Source organism: Lycium barbarum, chromosome 9, assembly GCF_019175385.1.
Source record: "Lycium barbarum isolate Lr01 chromosome 9, ASM1917538v2, whole genome shotgun sequence".
NCBI lineage: Eukaryota > Viridiplantae > Streptophyta > Magnoliopsida > Solanales > Solanaceae > Lycium > Lycium barbarum.
Genome location: NC_083345.1, coordinates 30066876 through 30084694, shown reverse-complemented (window position 1 = coordinate 30084694; position 17819 = coordinate 30066876).

Genomic DNA, 17819 nt, shown 5'->3' with positions numbered 1-17819 from the left:
TATAAAGCACGATAAACACTATTGGAAATCCTTACCCAATTGATGAGGGGCAAGTGTAGCATATTTGACATCCTCTCAGACGTGTAATCTCCCCACATTGTGGGACTCATTGGGTATGTTGTTGTTGTTGTCGTCGTCGTCGTCTCAGACGTGTAATCCCATTTTACGGTTCACATGTGAATTCTTTTTTAGTAAAAATTTGCCTTTCTGGTTCATTTGTGGATTTTTTTAATAAATATTTGCCTTTTCTTTTGAAGTAGAGAGAGAGAGAACGGAGGTAGTCAGTTTAGGCTCAACCTGCTAATGAATGAGCATGAATCCATGGGCTAAGTTGAGAGAGAGTAGTCCAGAATGATAAAACATGAATACACAAAACAGTTTTGCAAATTAATATGCATATCATTGTTTTGACTCTGATATCATGTGATAGTATTTCAAATTCCAACCTATAACCGGCAAGGGTGGAATTACCCATGACCATTTAATCTCTTTGAAAACCTTGGTACAACCTGTAACACTTGCATGATGAATTGCTTAATCACAAATTGGAGAATCATATGACAATAGAATGCTACAGTACTTCTCAATCTGATTCAACAACAATTTTCACTTGCAATAACAAATTGAGAAAACAAAGGCATGACTGAAAGCTGGTTAAATATCGTTTATATCACCTTCTCTCTAGTATTGATATGTCTAGATTATGCAATTGGGTCATTTCAATATCTTAATCGATTTGATTGAACTGGTCCATGAAATATAATATAGGTAAATTTTGCTACTGTATTTTGATGGTTATATAGAGAACTAATGGATTTATCATCAATATTTGTCAAAATCGCCACATTGTTAAAATGTAGATATTTTTTATTGGTAGCTTAAAAAGAATGACGATGTGCCCACCATATTATTGCTCATATTGGGCTAGTTTGAATGATGCGAAGTTTGGACTCTTTGAGTGTTGATTTTAGAAATAGTAAATTGTTAAATGTGAAACCATCTTGCTTAAGAATTTAAATTATTAGAGAAAATATTCTTTTATTTATTATAATATGTTTTTAATATGCTTTCTTAAGTGCAAACCCAATTCTTTTTCATATATACCAAGCATGTGGAAATTCTTCTTGATGATGGATGAAAATTGAACCTAGATGATATTTGCAGATACTATGTTGAAGTGTATGATCATTTTATCTAAAAGCTTAAACTATTCAAGGGAGCATACTTTTATTTACTTTATTCATATTATATTTATATTAAAAGGAGGATAGTCTAGCTTGATATTAAGCTAAAGGCATAACAAATTCTATTTGTATTAATTTTAAAAAGAAATTAATTGACACTATATAAAGCTAATATGTACTCACCTATTTTGGTGGATTTGATGAGAGAAATAAACAAAATTCCACATTCAAAAGGAGTATATATATATATATAATATTACAAATAATGTTGATGATATTATCAGAAATAAACAAAATTCCACATTCAATATATATATATATATATATATATATATATATATATATATATATATATAATATTACAAATAATGTTGATGATATTATCAGATTCGATAATTGATACATTAATTTTTAACTGGAAATAAAAGTTTAAATTTTGACTTTAAAGCTAATCGTACTTTTCCAAATTTAGCACTTAATGTACATTTTGTACCTCAGCAATACAGTAATTAAAGGACATTTGAAACTCAATGGTACCTTTTTCAAAATGAGTTATTTATTAACCAACTATCACGTTTACTAATTAAAATTGAAACAAGAAAAAAGTTGAATCCGAATGAAAATTATGACAAATTTCTTAATATAGATTATCACTATTGTAATTAAAAACTCAGGATATTTCTAAAAAAAGAGTTATTTGTTACTCTCCCGGATAAAAAAAAGTGTTCACTTAGCCTTTTTTTCTTGGGTCAAAAAGAGTGTTCACTTATCAAATCAAGAAAGAATTAATCTTATCTTTCCATATTTGCCCATATTAAGTGTTATGTGATCAAATTCCAATACCTATTTAATTAGGGGCAGTTTAGCTAAATTACCTATTTTTGTCTAAGAGTTAGTATCTTCTTAAGGGGCGTGTAAATGACTAAGTGGACATTCTCTTTGATCCGGAGGGAGATATTTAAATTTGATTCGAAAAATAATTAGTTTATGGTTAAAAGTCAAATTGAATTTAACTTTGAATTGAAAGGTAAAAGTACCGTAATTGAAATGATATACCGTAATCACTTCCTATTTTTTTAGTTACAAATATTCTACTACATCTTCCTAAATAATTTGTTCCTAATGTCGCTTAATATTCGAAAATATTGTATAACATCTGCTAGAATTATGTATTTTATGTAAAATAAAACTAATGTAAATTTTCAATCAACGTTAAATTAGACAAAGTTAGTCAAAGTTATTATCTGGAATGATTTATTACCAAACAAAGGCTTCTGAGTATCGCTATTACAATTATGCGTGCCTTATAGATCCAAAGTTAATAAGATCTGCATATTATTTATTGCAGTTATTACCTTTACTTTGTTTAGATTTTGAAGACAAATACTAATTGTGACTATGAAAGCTAATAATAAATCCACAGTAACATCTCAAGGGAATGTTACTAATGGAACATGTATGAATAATAGGTCCTATTCTATATGTGATAAAATAATATTGTGACCAAGAATATATGTGATAAAATAATATAGTGACCAAGAACCCTTCCAGAACAAAAATCTACATAGAGTACTATATTCTAACCCTATAATACAATATGAACCTTCAGCATCTAAATCATATAGAAAAGAAAAAAAACACGTTGAAGCCATTACTTCCTTGAAGAAAATGACTAATTTTATCAGTGAGATATCCGGTACAAAGATGTTGTGATGTTTGAAAGTTCGTGTCGTGCGATTATGGATGATTCCAGATAGCAAAAAGCCAGATAATCTATTTCCAATGGAGATGTCGTATGGTAGTTTTTGTAAATGTGATTGGTATATTTACTTTCAGCAATATAAATTGAACCAGGGCTCTGTTTAAGAGAAGCCCTCCTGTACTTAATTTGATATATATTAGTTTTGCATTCATTTTAGACAACGTTTTTGTAAGATTATTTTTTTATGTTTTTAGTTACTTCCTAAACTAATATACATCGTGTAAATGGGAGTTTAACTGTTTGGTCTGACATCTTCTAAGATAATTCAATATTCATTTGGTAAGTGTACAGATTTGAGTTATTTTTTTTTATCTATTTCTTTAATAATTTTTTTTCTTAAATATAGTGCGCGCATCGCGTGGGTACTAATACTAGTTATATCTTTAACAATAGTGTTAGAACTAATGCCCAACATAATCGATGATCTAGAAGTTATAAGTTCATGAATGAAGGTCATGGATGAACCAAGATGAAACTCTACTGTAACTTCCTAATTAAAGATAAGAAGAGTTATGGACTTCTACCATAAAGTGGGAGTTAAAGCATAAAACTGTTTAATAAGTAGGAGTTAAATGTCACATGGTTCTACTATAAAAGTGAATTATAACCACCCCTTGAGCTGAAATTTTCCTAAGACTAAAGTGCAGTTGCTGTGGATAATTTATAAGATTCTACCACTAATCTTGTAAGAAACTGCTTGGACATTCGTTGGTAATAACATCAATCCTAGAAGAAGGTATGTTTAGTTTTGCATAAATCTTCAAGTTTTTTCTTTAATGGTATCAGAGCCAAGGCATATTGATATGCTATATGGATATGTTTTCTTCCACCATTGTATGGTTAAAAGTTAGGAAACATTAGGCTTTCCATTTTAGAGGTGTTGCATGCCAAAATGTTTTTGAAAAATATGACGAATGTTCCTATTTTCGACTGCATCATTTTTCTGTACAGGCTTTCTTTGTGTGCGAGCTCTATATCACTAGTCTTTTCGAGACCACAACATATCATTTTGTAAAGTTTTGATGTCAAACAAACAGGACCAGTCCAATGGTAAAGCAGCCCAAGCAACTGCTTTGGGCCTCATCTTTAGAGGGGCCCCAGAATTTCTAGTACTCCGTAATAATAGTTAGTGATAGGTATAGTCGTTTATTTAAAAATAGAATTAGAAAGGACAATTTTCATAAAAAAAAGAAGAGATGATGGGACCGTGAGATAATTTGGGAAGTGAAAAAGTATTTTAGGAATCTCTAGCCTCTTTCGTCATTTATACACAATCATCATTATCATAGGGCCCATAATGTTTTTGGTCTTTATTTTATCTCTTATTACCTTTCTCGTCAAACTTGTACTTCACTTTTCCTTTTTCATTACAGTAAGTCAATTTCCAATTCTTTTATTTTTTTCTCAAGTTTTAGTATTGCATCAAGAGTATTCAAACAGTGAAATAATATCAAGTTTTTTTGTCAAGACCCAACCCGCCATGACTGGCACCCTCACTAACTCCAAGTGGGCGAACCAATACGCCTAATCGTCTACTCATTCAAGTCCATTTTTAGTTAACCAATTCATAACAGTTAAACACAAGATAAATCAATAAATAGTCATGCCATAAAATAATAACGTAAATGCGGAAGCCCTAACTATTACAACCCCAAAATCCGAAAGTCACCGTATAATGACTCTAATCCAAAACATGTCTAAGGAATGTTGAAATAAATAACCATCAATGTCTCGAATGGAAATAGACATTAGAAAAAGAAGATCTTCGGGCTGTCTGACATGGATAAAAACTCACACTCAACCGTCAGCAAATGGCATCAATGCTAAATATGAGGTCGGGTAGCAGTCTGTAGATCGCGATCTGCACTCAAAAGAATGCAACAAGGTAGTATCAATACAAACACTACGTACCGGTAGATATCATAGGTCGACTAAGATTAGTATCATGCATGAATCATAAAATCAATAAAATAGACAGACCAGTCAACAACACATAATCAAATAACCCAACAACAAGTCAACCAATGATATTAACAATCAAGTCACCCAATGATATCAAGAATCAAGTCAACGGAAGCAAACAATAGAAATAAGTTTACCGACAACATTCTCAACACTCAGTCACTGACCACTCGTGTACACACATGCTAATTGGTGTCATTGCCCAATAGTCATGACCTGTAGGGGACCCATGGTGTATGTACCACTCGTTCCGGAATGAACCTCAGACCATGAGCTCATAACTAGGCCACATCCTCACCTCCGGTCAAATGTGCCTGTTCATATCTAGGTCTCATCCTCACCCTCGATCAAATGAGCCTTTCCATATATATACATACATGTTTGTTGTCACATCGCTTTCAATAATCGATTTATCATTTTGTACCTCAATTTCACCAAGAAGATCATATTAACTTCTCACCATAAATATCATCAACCTATAGGTCGTAACGTGTCGAATAGTGGCACTAAGACCACATAATCACTCAATCAATAGCATAAAAGAATTTCAACCACACACATTATGCCTGAAAACTAGACATGCTTTCTCCTATCAATTTCACAACACATACAATCAACTAATCAAAGTCTAACTCAAGTAGACCGTAACCTACCTCAACTGTAGAGCTAGAACAATGCAGATTACTCCGCTATAGCCTTTCCATTTCGTAATGCCTCGGAATGCTCAAAGTCTAGAAATGAAGATGCTAAATAAGTCACAATCACGCTAGTCACAAAATCAATTCAATGAACACACTTCCCTTTTTCCCCATTCTCATGGGTGAATGATTTTTAGGTGTAATCAATCTAACATAGGCCTTAGCAATCACAACTATCAATTTATAAGGTTATTCAGCCAAGTAATCTCTTACAAGCAGTTTCTATGGTCAAGCTACCGTTTTTATGAAACCCTAAGTCTCAATTCACTTAGTTCATGTCTCTAATGGTTCAATTCTCGATTAGAAAGTGACAACCCAAGCCTTTAGATGATAATCCCACAACAACAATCATAACCCACCAACTATTGAAAGTCTATTAAGTTCTAGGGTTACTATTCCTAATTCACCATTGTAAAGATGAAAGCGTAATGAAGGAAGGAATGGTTAAGACTTACCTCTCAAGAGTATTCTTGGCCTAGCTTAGAATTTCGCCCTAAGTGCTTGTTGGAAACTGTTTTGGAGTTTTATGAATAAATAATTTGGAACAAAGTGTTTAAAAACCGAGATTCTGTCCCCGTCGACTGCTGCGGTGGTCCAACCGTCGCTGCAGCGGTCCCGCTATAGCGGGCAAGTGCCCGCCATAGCGGACCACACCAAAACCGTCCCTCCGCTGTGGCGAGCCTGGTCCCGCTGTAGCGGTCCCGCTACAGTAGTCCAGTGCCCGCCATAGCCGACAACCCATTTCCCAGCTGACCGTGGTGGCGAGAGCTCCGCTGCTACAGCAGGCCCGCCGCAGCGAGACTTCTTCCGCTGCAGCGGTACCCTTAAGCTAGTAGGCTCGCTAATTTTCACAATTTTTCACTCTACCATGCAACACTTCATCCGAGGCTTCACAAACAAAAACCAAACATGCACATTAATGTAAAAACATCACGCAGACTGACCCGTGGCCTCAAAATCCCCAACGGAGGTCTAATTTCCTACGTCACCCCCAAATTGACTCAACACAACCAAACAATAATCATAAACAAGTCAAGTTTTCAGTTCTTAGACTTCTACATTTGAGTTTCTATTAGCTCGTTCTACCCTTGGGAAGGTTCTATTTGGTAGGGTGATCCTAAATTTCCCATAATGACCGGGAGGGTCGTTACATTTTTATTGTCGAAACAAGTTTGATTGTTCTTATATTTTTAATATTTGGCATTTAAAATTTATTATTTTTTATATTTTTCTTTATGGTATATATTGTCTTTTTAGTTATTTCTAGAATTTAATTATGTCAACTTGAAAGTATGAATCCAGATTTCAAAACTCCAAAAAATCAGAGAAAGATTGAAACTTTAATACAATCCCGAAAAGGAGCCCTTTCAGTCCGCATACTCATTTGCCTACTCTTGTTCTCCCTCCCCAAACTCGAGATCTCCGACCTTTTGGTCCGTATACTCATTTTGCCTACTCTGTGCTACCAAAAGCATAGCTTGGATCACCTTCACCTTCTCCAATGACTCTCTCAGAAGGTCCGTACTCCAAGGTCTTACCTCAAATACATCAAACCACCCAATAGGAGACCTACACCTCCTCCCATACAACGCCTTAAATGGGGCCATGTCAATGCTCAAGTGGTAACTATTGTTATATGCGAACTCTACCAATGGTACGAACTGATCCCAATGACCACCGAAGTCTATCACACAAGCCCGAAGCATATCCTCAAGAACCTAAATAGTCCGCTCGGATTGCCCGTCAGTCTGAGGGTGGAAAGTTGTACTAAGGTCCAACCTAGTACCTAATTCCTCATGCAAATGCTTCCAAAACCGAGATGTAAACATTGTGCCCCTGTCGGACATGATGAAAATAGAGACCTCATGTAGCCTAACAACCTCACGAATGTAGATCTTGGCTAATTTCTCCGCGTCATAAGTTATCCGGACTGGAATAAAGTGAGCAGACTTAGTCAACCTGTCGACAATAACCCAAATAGAGTCAAACTTCCCCAATGTCTTTGGAAGACCAACCACGAAATCCATTGCTATTCTCTCCCACTTCCACTCAGGAATGGGCATTCTTTGAAGTGTACCCCCAGGTTTCTGATGCTCATACTTTACCTGTTAGCAGTTCAAACACTGAGCAACAAACTCCACTATGTCCCGCTTCATCCTAGCCCACCAGTAATGCTGTCTCAGATCTCGATACATCTTAGTAGCGCCAGGATGAATGGAATAACTCGAACTGTGAGCCTCTGCTAGAATAGTCTTGATCAAATCACCCATACGTGGCATGCAAACTCGCCCCTTAATCCGCAACACCCCCTCTTCATCGATCACGACCTCCTTGGCCTCACCACGCACCACCTTATCATGAATTTTACACAACTTAGAATCCTCAAACTGCTTAGCCTTAATCTGCTCCAGAAACGATGACCGAGCCTCAACACAAGCCAAAACCCTGCCCGTGTTAGAAATATCCAACCTCATAAAGCTGTTAGCCAGAGTCTGAACCTCTCTAGCCAACGGACGCTCCGAAGAGATCAAACGAACCAGACTTCTCATACTAGCTAACTTCCTGCTCAACGCGTCAGCCACCACGCTTACCTGGATAGGATGATAGAGAATGATGATGTCATAATCCTTCAGCAACTCCATCCATTTCTGTTTCCTAGAGTTCAGATCCCTATGAGTGAACACATAGTGCAAGTGGCGATGGTCAGTGTACCCCTTACAATGGACACCATACAAGTAGTGCCTCTAGATTTTCAGCGCGAACACTACTGTTGCCAATTCTAAGTCATAAGTAGGATAGTTCTTCTCATGCACTTAAAACTGTCTAGAAGCATAAGCAATCACCTTCTTTTCGTGCATCAAAACAACACCCAAACCAGAGCGTGAAGCATCACAATAAACAACAAAATTCTTGCCCTCCAGGGCAATGCTAGAATAGGAGCTGTCGTCAATAATGTCTTGAGCTTTTGAAAGCTCTCCTCACGCTCATCAGTCCACTGAAACAGTACCTCTTTATAAGTCAAACAGGTCAAATGAGAAGCAATAGAGGCAAACCCTTTCACAAACTGACGATAATAGCTAGCCAGACCCATGAAACTATGAATTTCGGTCACTGATGTGGGCCTAGCCCATTCCTTGACTGCCTGAATTTTCTGCGGATCCACCATATACCTTCCTTCGAAATCACATGCCCCAAGAAGGACACAAAAGACAACCAAAATTCACACTTGGAGAACTTAACATACAACTTCTTCTCTCGCATTACCCCAAGGGCAATCTTTAAATATTTTCATGCTCCTTCTTATTTCTAGAATACACCAGGATATCATCAATGAACACTATCACAAAGGAATCTAAATAGGGCTTAAAAACACTGTTCTTCATATCCATGAACGCAGCTGGGGCATTAGTAAGCCCGAAAGACATAACCAAGAACTCCTAGTGCCCATACTTGGTCCTAAAAGGCTATCTTAGGAACATCTTCTGCCTGAATCTTTAACTGGTGATACCCTGACCTTAAGTTAACTTTAGAGAACATAGAAGGTCTCTGTAGCTGATCAAACAAATCATTAATACGAGGGACGGGATAATTGTTTCGAATAGTAACCTTATTCAGCTGACGATAATCAGGAGCACCCCAAGGAGAGGCACTCGGGCGAATAAACCCCTTACTTAAAAGATCTTGCAACTGTTCTTTTAATTCCCTTAATTCTGCTGGTGCCATTCCATAGGGTGGAATAGAGATAAGACGAGTCCCTAGGTCTAAATCAATCAGGAAGTCAATGTCACGGTCAGGTGGCATACTTGGAAAGTCCGGGGGGAACGCATCCGCAAACTCGCATACCACTGGAACTGAATCAATAGATGGAGTATCTGCGCTGGGATCACGGATATATGCCAAATAAGCTAAATAACCCTTCTCCACTAGCTTCTTAGCACGAATGAATGATATGACTTTCTTAGGGAGGGGACTAGGGTTACCTTTCCACTCAAGCCTAGGTACCCCGGGAAAAGCTAAGGTAACTGTTTTAGAGTGGCAATCTAGAATTGCATAATACGGGGACAACCAACTCATGCCTAAGATGACATCAAAATCTAGCATGTCCAGGATCATTAAATTGGCCCAAGTACTATATCCCATAAATGTAATCGCACGACAAGGGTAGACTCTATCCACCACCACAGAATTCCCGATTGGAGTAGATACATAGATAGGGGCATCAAGAGTATCACAAATCATATCCAAACACACAGCAAAATATGAAGACACATATGAAAAGGTAGAACCCGAATCAAATAAAACAGAAGCCATCCAGTCATAAACTAAGATATACCTGTAATGAAAGCATTGGAGGCCTCAGCCTCGGGTCTACCTGGGAAAGCGTACAAGTGATCGTGCCCTCCTGTAGCCTGTGAACCATTGTGATTACCCTGTCCAGTATGATCCCCGCCCTTGCTGGGCTTCTGTCAACCTCTGCCTGCCTGAGGACCGCCTCGGTTAGGCTGGCCCCCACCCCTACCCGCTATAGGTTCGCCCCGACTTGACGGTCCACGGTCCTTGCCTCCTCTATCTGGTGCAAATGGAGCTCAGGGAGCCTGATACTGAGTCCCCTGACCACCCTATTTGAGTCTGGGGAAAAGCTCCTAATATGCCATGGCTCGCCACACTCGTAACAAGAACGGTCCAGCGTAGGTCGCTGAACAGAAGCTGATGAAGCGGCATAACCCCCATTCTGACCCGAAGACTAATAATTGGCCCCTGATGGGCCCCCAGCAGACACTTGCATAACGGACTGAACCGGACGCCCTGAATACACTTGAGAACTCTGACCCCTAGAGAAGGAGTTGCTGAAATTCCCGCCCCTTCGGGCTTTCTTCTCTACCTGTTTTTCATGTCTCTCCTGTCTAATCCCCTCAACAACACGGACATGCTCCACTACCTCCTGGAATGAAGACCCAGTGGCTACAAGCTGAAGTGCTGATAGTTGAAGTCCAATGTTCAATCCCTTCACGAAACCTTTGATCCCCTCCTCCTCAGTAGGCAACAACTGAAGAGCATATCGGGACAAAGAATGGAAACGGGATTCATAAACAACAACAGACGAGTTTCTTGGTCAATATTAGCAAACTCATCCTTCTTCCTGTCCCTTAGAGTACGTGGAACATACTTATCTAGAAACACTGAATAGAACTGAACCCAAGTCAACGGAGGTGACCCAGCTGGCCTGCACTCCACATATACCCTCCACCACAACTTGGCATCAGCCAAGAACTGGAAGATCACAAACTCAACACCATACTTATCCACGACCCCCATCTTATGGAGCCTCTCATGAAAATCTATAATGAACTCGTATGCATCCTCTGACTCAGAACCATAGAATACATGAGGTTCCATTTAGTGAACCTTCAAAATAAATCATGCTCCTTACCGGTCATCACCGACCCTGCAACTGGCCTCGAAAATACCTCAAAACCTGGAACTTTATCCAAACGAGGAACCACAGCTACGGTATGCTGAACTCCTGGAGCCTGAACTCTGTCCGGAACTGGGCTACTATCCCTGCACCCCTACCTGCTGGAGCGACCGGTATCGCTACTGTCTGTGCCAACCCATGTAACCAGTTCAACACCTGAGCCATCGCATCTGGTATACCTGGAGCAGTTGCAGCCCCTGGCGGAGCTGGTGCGGCTGCATCTCCCACGACCTCATTAAGAGCCACTGGAGGCACGAGATCAACTGCTGTGACTCCGCCCCCAACCAGTGCTGCCCCTCTACCTACTCCTCTACCCCCACCTCTACCTCTGGTTGCTACTGCGCGTGTTTTCGCCATCTGAGAGAGAATGAAGGATAGTCAGATACCAATTCGAATCATCCAAATACCAATTGGAATCAAGTAGCAAGAAAGAAAGAAAGAAAAGGGAATTTTCCTAGTGTCCGGTAGCCTCTCGAAGATAAGTACAAACATCTCTGTACCAATCCGCAAGACTCTACTATACATATCCTTGTATGATGAGATCGATGAACCTAAAGCTCTGATACCAACTCTGTCATGACCCAACCCGCCATGACTGGCACCCACACTAACTCCTAGTGGGCGAACCAATACGCCTAACCGTCTACTCATTCAAGTCCATTTTTAGTTAACCAATTCATAACAGTTAAACACAAGATAAATCAATAAATAGTCATGCCATAAAATAATAACGTAAATGCGGAAGCCCTAACGATTACAACCCCAAAATCCGAAAGTCACCGTACAATGATTCTAATCCAAAACATGTCTAAGGAATGTTGAAATAAATAACCATCAATGTCTCGAATGGAAATAGACATTAGAAAAAGAAGATCTTCGGGCTGTCTGACATGGATAAAAACTCACACTCAGCCGTCAGCAAATGGCATCAACGCTAAATATGAGGGCGGGTAGCAGTCTGTAGATCGCGATCTGCACTCAAAAGAATGCAGCAAGGTAGTATCAATACAAACACTACGTACCGGTAGATATCATAGGCCGACTAAGATTAGTATCATGCATGAATCATAAAATCAATAAAATAGACCGACTAGTCAATAACACATAATCAAATAACCTAACAACAAGTCAACCAATGATATTAACAATCAAGTCACCCAATAATATCAAGAATCAAGTCAATGGAAGCAAACAACGGAAATAAGTTTATCGACAACATTCTCAACACTCAGTACACTGACCACTCGTGTACACACATTCTAATTGGTATCATTGCCCAATAGTTATGACCTACAGGGTACCCATGGTGTCTATGTACCATTCGTTCCGGAACGAACCTCGGACCACGAGCTCACAACTAGGCCACATCCTCACCCCCGATCAAATGTGCCTGTTCATATCTAGGTCTCATCCTCACCCCCGATCAAATGAGCCTTTCCATATATATATATATATATATATATATATATATATATATATATATATATACACACATACATATTTGTTATCACATCGCTTTCAATAATCGATTTATCATTTTGTACATCAATTTCACCAAGAAGATCATATTAACTTCTCACCACAAATATCATCAACCTGTAGGTCGCAATATGTTGAATAGTGGCACTAAGCCCACATAATCACTCAATCAACAATATATAGGAATTTCGACAACACACACATTATGCCTGAAGACTAGACATGCTTTATCCTATCAATTTCACAATGCATACAATCAACTAATCAAAGTCGAACTCAAGTAGACCCTAACTTACCTCAACTGTAGAACTGGAACAATGCAAATTACTCCGCTATAGCCTTTCCCTTCCGTAATACCTTGGAACGCTCAAAGTCTAGCAATTGAGATGCTAAATAAGTCACAATCACGCTAGTCAAAAAATTAATTCAATGAACACCCTTCCCTTTTCCCACATTCTAATAGGTGAATGATTTCTAGGTGTAAATCAATCTAACATAGGCCTTAGCAATCACAAATATCGATTTATAAGGTTATTCAGCCAAGTTATCTCTTAAAAGCAGTTTCTATGGTCAAGCTACCGTTTTTATGAAACCCTAAGTCTCAATTCACTTAGTTCATGTCTCTAATGGTTCAATTCTCGATTAGAATGTGACAACCCAAGCCTCTAGATGATAACCCCACAACAACAATCATAACCCACCAACTATTGAAAGTCTATTAAGTTCTAGGGTTACTATTCCCAATTCACCATTGTAGACCCATGAAGAAGATGATAATCTTAAAGATGAAAGCGTAATGAAGGAAGGAATGGTTAAGACTTACCTCTCAAGAGTATTCTTGGCCTAGCTTAGAATTTCGCCCTATGTGCTTGTTGGGAACTGTTTTGGAGTTTTATGAATAAAGAATCGGAACTAAGTATTTAAAAACCGAGATTCTGTCCCCATCGACCGCTGCGGCTGTCCAACCGTCGCTGAAGCGGTCTCGCTATAGCGGGCAAGTGCCTGCCGTAGCGGACTACACCAAAACCGTCCCTCTGCTGTGGCGAGCTTGGTCCCGCTACAGCAGTCCAGTGCCCGCCATAGCGGACACCCCATTTCCCAGCTGACCGTAGCGGCGAAAGGCCCGTCGCTACAGTGGCCCACCTCAGCGGTGCTTCTTCCGCCACAGCGGTACCCCTAAGCCAGTAGGCTCGCTAATTTTAACAATTTTTCACTCTACCATGCAACACGTCATCCGAGGCCTCACAAGCGAAAACCAAACATGCAAACGTCATGCAGACTCACCTATGGCCTCAGAATCCCCGATGGAGATCTAATTTCCTATGTCACCCCCTAATGTACTAAACACAACCAAACAATAATCATAAACAAGTCAAGTTTTCAGTTCTTAGACTTCTACATTTGAGTTTCTATCAGCTCGTTCTACCCTTGGGAAGGTTTTATTTGATAGGGTGATCCTAGATTTCCCATAATGATCGGGAGGGTCATTACATTTTTATTGTCGAAACTGGTTTGATTGTTCTTATATTTTTAATATTTGGCATTTAAAATTTGTTATTTTTTATATTTTTCTTTATGGTATATATTGTCTTTTTTGTTATTTCTAGAATTTAATTATGTTAACTTGAAAATATGAATCTGGATTTCAGAACTCTAAAAAATCAGAGAAAGATTGAATTTTTAATACAATCCCGAAAAGGAGCCCTTGATAAATAATTTTTAATAAACAAAAACGATTCTAAATCAGAAAACATGGGAGAATTTATTGTAGGTGAACAAATCACCAATATAATTGAGTTAGACGAGAATTAAATCCAGGAAGAAGAAGAAGAAGCCGGTGAAAAATCAAATATATATTCTTAAGAAATTAATGTCAAATAAAATTATGTATGAATTTTCTTCTCTAGTGAAAAACTTTAAGGCCTCTCATTGAAGTTTTGCTTTAGGCCCCAAATATCATTGATCCGCCCCTGCAAACAAAGGGGATATGAGTGTCCAAAGTTGGTTGTCCATAGAAAAAAAAAAATCTGAAAGTTCGGCTTTAACGCCCATATTTGCGATATGCTCCCTCTTCAGGCTTATGATGTTTACAATTCATATATCACTGGAAACATTTTTTTAAAAATTTTAAACGATATATTATCTGTAAATTTTGCGATATCGAATGAAGGAGATACGAGTGTTAAAAGTTTGTTTCTTGAAAAAATACAATCTGAAATTTTTGAATTCAAAAGTTCTATGGAAAAATATCGATAGAGCAAAAAATGTCGTGCTAAACTTTTATTTTGGGTATTATATATTTGTTGATATATGCTGGTCATATAATTCTTTTAGAGTTTAACTAAGCCATGAGTATGTTTATTTATTTCTCTAAAATAAATATATGAAGTTCATGATTATAGTTTGTGTTCAAAATCTTATGAGATATAGTATTATATTAAATGCTAGGAAAATTGTCCATTTAGAATTATTATCATTTAATATGCACTTAGCTCTAAAGAAATATTGTTATGCTCAAGGTTGATGTGAGGAAGTAAGATAAACGTTGACTATCGAACAAAGATAAACGTTGACTATCGAACATGACCTATAGTACACCAATTTTAATTTAGATGTAGTTTTGTCGCATATATGAATATTGTGTTTGTGCTTATATGTGTTATGTATTTTATGTGTGTAGAGATAAGTTTATTAGATAGCTTTAAAGATTATCCTTGCTGAATTGGCAAAGGGTGAAAAACTGAATAGTGATAATTATGACATTTGGTACCAAACGATTCAATACATCCTTGAAGAACAAGAGTTTTTGGAGACTCTAAATCATGTGATGATTGAGCCGGCAGGTGAAGACACCCAATAACATGAGAAAACCTTGACGTTTTTCAAGCTTGAAAAAGAAAGAATTGTAATATTGCTCACCTAACGTTGCTAAGCAATATCATCGATGATCTCATGTGTGAATTTGAATCTTATCAAGCGTCTCAAGCTATGTGGATTACACTAAAAGATAACTTTGGTGGTGCGACAAAACTTAAGAGGTTGACCATCAAGTTTGACAATTGTAAATGGCACCCAAACACTCTAATGAGACAACATTTAAGAGAGATATCAAATAAGAGAATTAATATTATCTGGTCATAACCTATCTAATGAACATGAAGTGCAAACTATCATAAGATCTCTTCCTGTTAATTGGCAGTACACGAAGGTCATTATGACTCACAATGAATATCAGGTCTTTTAAAAACCTTGAGCACCATTTTATTCTTGATTATGAGCATTGTGAGGCAACTAGAACATCTGAGCGAGCCTTTCTAGCTGAATTTGCTGGGACTTTTAATCCTAAGCAAAGGAATAAGAAAAAGAAGACTTCGAAGAAGAAGGGATATGATAAGCCCGATAGAAAGGTAAGTCTCAATTTAGGAAGAGAGAAAAATGGGGTAGTAAAAAGTTTGATATAAAACAAGATGACATTTTATTCCTGCCACAAGATAGGTCATTTTGTGTTGGATTGCCCGGAGCAAAATAAGGTAACATCGTATATTGAAAGTCCTCATTTTTTTATGTATCCAATGCTGCACTAATGGCATATGCTAATGTTTTGTGGACTATGAATTTTATAGTTAGGTGGCATACACCATATTGCCACAGATATAGGATTATTTGTTGAGTACCACTAATTGTCTTTCAAGAGCTTAAAGGATTCCCCAAAATCAGCTATTTGTGCACTTATTCCCTTTCTTTATCCACAAAAAGGTCACACAACAATCACCACCTATATGGATCAAATCTAATTCGATCGATGCAGGCAAAAGGAGAAAAAATAATTGTGGGGTTTTTATGTATGTAGAAGCGAAAAGGGTTCAAAACACACTCAAACTATGGCCAAAGTTTCCATAACACACCAAAGACCCCCCTGAGCTTATTTTTTGTGTATTATTTACGCTTTTATGTGGTGACCTAGACAAGCAAGTGAGCCTACTCTCTTTCAGCGCGTAAGAGAAGCTAGAAACTAAATGGACCAGTCTATATTTGCCACATGGCTGTCTAAATAACGTCTTTTAGTAACCCAAATCCAATCTTAAATCCCCACAATGGCTAGAGCTTGTTGTCTTCTTCCACATTGAGTTCTTCCCCAAATTTATGTTTAAATATCTTCTTTATGTTTGAAGAGGTAAGATTGTATTTTTACAATTTCTTTCCCCAAATTTCTGTTTAAAAATGAGGGTTAGCTATGGAAGAAAAAAGATTGGATTGAAATAAGCTTTGTATGAACAACGAAGATCCAATGTTGAATGCCGAGGTGCGACGCAGTCATGGTCTCTTGCTCCCATTAAAGACTTCCTGGTCCGACAACAATCCTGAAAGAAGATATTGGTTTTGCCCCTACTATGGTTCGAAGAATTGTAAATATTTTCAATGGAGGGATCTTTCCAAAGTTTATGAAAGATCGAAGTACATTATTCCAAAGTTGGTGAACAAAATGAAGGAGATGGACGAAGAATTAGCTTCAAAGGAGAAGAAAATTAAGGAGATGGAAGAAGGATATGGAAGTTCCAAAATTGCTGAGATGTTGAAGGAGATTGAGATGGAAGAACAATCTGCCTCAAGTGATAAGAAAATGAAGGAGATGGAAGAACAATCAAGTGTGATCAATATGCCCGAAATTGAAAATTCAAAAGAGATAAAAGTAAAAAAGAAGGGGATCAACAACTTTAGCTTTAATATGATTTTAAAATTTTGTATCTTGATTTGTTTTGCTAGTTGGATCAATTGGTTAATGCGAGGATATGCAAAGACTTGTCATGACCAATTGCCATATTGGTTCTTGTATGTTTAAAGTTGAATGCTTTAGTTTTGTGCTTAATTTAAGGTAGGAAGTGCTTGGAAAAATGTCTTTTGTGTTGTGGTTAATGTTAGTTAGGAAGTGCTTTGTAGTTTTCTTTTGTGTAGTGGTTAATGTAAGTTAGGAAGTCCTTTGTAGTTTTCTTTTGTTTTGTGTTTAATGTAAGTTGAAAGTTGATGAATGAAATCCCTTTTATTTAGAAAGCAAAGGTGTTACATGTGAACCAACATAAACCTTACTTAAATTGAAAACACGGAGACCTAATCTAATCTATCTCTATGATCTCCTGCTTTTTAACAAGGAAGGCTATGCGGTCGCTAGCAGCGTCACCGGCCTTGAAACACAATACATCCCCTGTCCTCAATCTGTTAGCGTCGGTAAATTCTTTCCATCCTTGATAGAGGCGCATATT